The following is a 1044-nucleotide window of genomic DNA, read 5'->3' as shown; positions in this document are numbered from 1 at the left end:
ACGAAGACAAAGCAGAAGATGAGGCTGAAGCTGAAGATGAAGATGAGGCTGAAGGTGAGGATGAGGATGATGAGGGTGATGAGGATGAGGATGAAGATGAGGATGATGAAGATGAAGACGGAGCTGAAGACAGAGATGAAGACGAAGACAAAGCAGAAGATGAGGCTGAAGCTGAAGATGAAGGTGAGGCGGAGGCTGAGGCAGAGGCTGAGGCTGAGGATGAGGATGAGGATGACGCTGAGGCTGAAGATGAAGATGAAGATGAGGCTGAAGCTGAAGATGAAGGGGAGGGTGACGATGAGGATGAGGAAGATGAGGATGATGAACGTGGTGAAGGTGAGGATGAGGATGACAAGGGTGATGAGGATGAGGATGATAAAGGTGAGGATGATGAAGATGAAGACAGAGATGAAGACGAAGACAAAGCAGAGGCTGAGGCTGACGATGACGATGACGATGAGGATGACGAGGGTGAGGAGGAAGCCAATGACAATGATGACAGTGACGAGGGGAAGATGAAGACAGAGATGAAGACGAAGACAAAGCAGAAGATGAGGATGAAGCTGAGGCTGAGGCTGAGGATGACGATGAGGCTGACGATGATGAGGATGACGAAGGTGAGGATGAGGAAGATGAGGATGATGAAGATGGGGATGATGAAGATGAAGACGGAGCTGAAGACAGAGATGAAGATGAAGACCAAGACGAAGACAAAGCTGAAGATGAGGATGAAGATGAGGCTGAGGCTGAAGATGAAGCTGAGGATGACGCTGAGGCTGAGGCTGAAGATGAAGGTGAGGATGAAGCTGAGGCTGAAGATGAAGATGAAGGTGAGGCTGAGGCTGAGGCTGAGGCTGAGGATGAGGATGAGGCTGACGATGACGATGAGGATGATGAGGGTGAGGAGGAAGCCAACGACAATGATGACAATGACGATGACAATGACGATGAAGATGAGGCTGAGGCTGAGGCTGAAGCTGAAGCTGAAGGTGAGGCTGAGGCTGAGGCTGAGGCTGAGGCTGACGATGATGAGGCTGAGGATGA

This window comes from Onychostruthus taczanowskii, unplaced genomic scaffold (assembly GCF_017590055.1).
Source record: "Onychostruthus taczanowskii isolate IOZ18803 unplaced genomic scaffold, ASM1759005v1 scaffold758, whole genome shotgun sequence".
NCBI classification, from domain to species: domain Eukaryota; kingdom Metazoa; phylum Chordata; class Aves; order Passeriformes; family Passeridae; genus Onychostruthus; species Onychostruthus taczanowskii.
The sequence above is the reverse complement of the archived record's forward strand: the minus strand, read 5'-3'. Positions refer to the sequence as shown.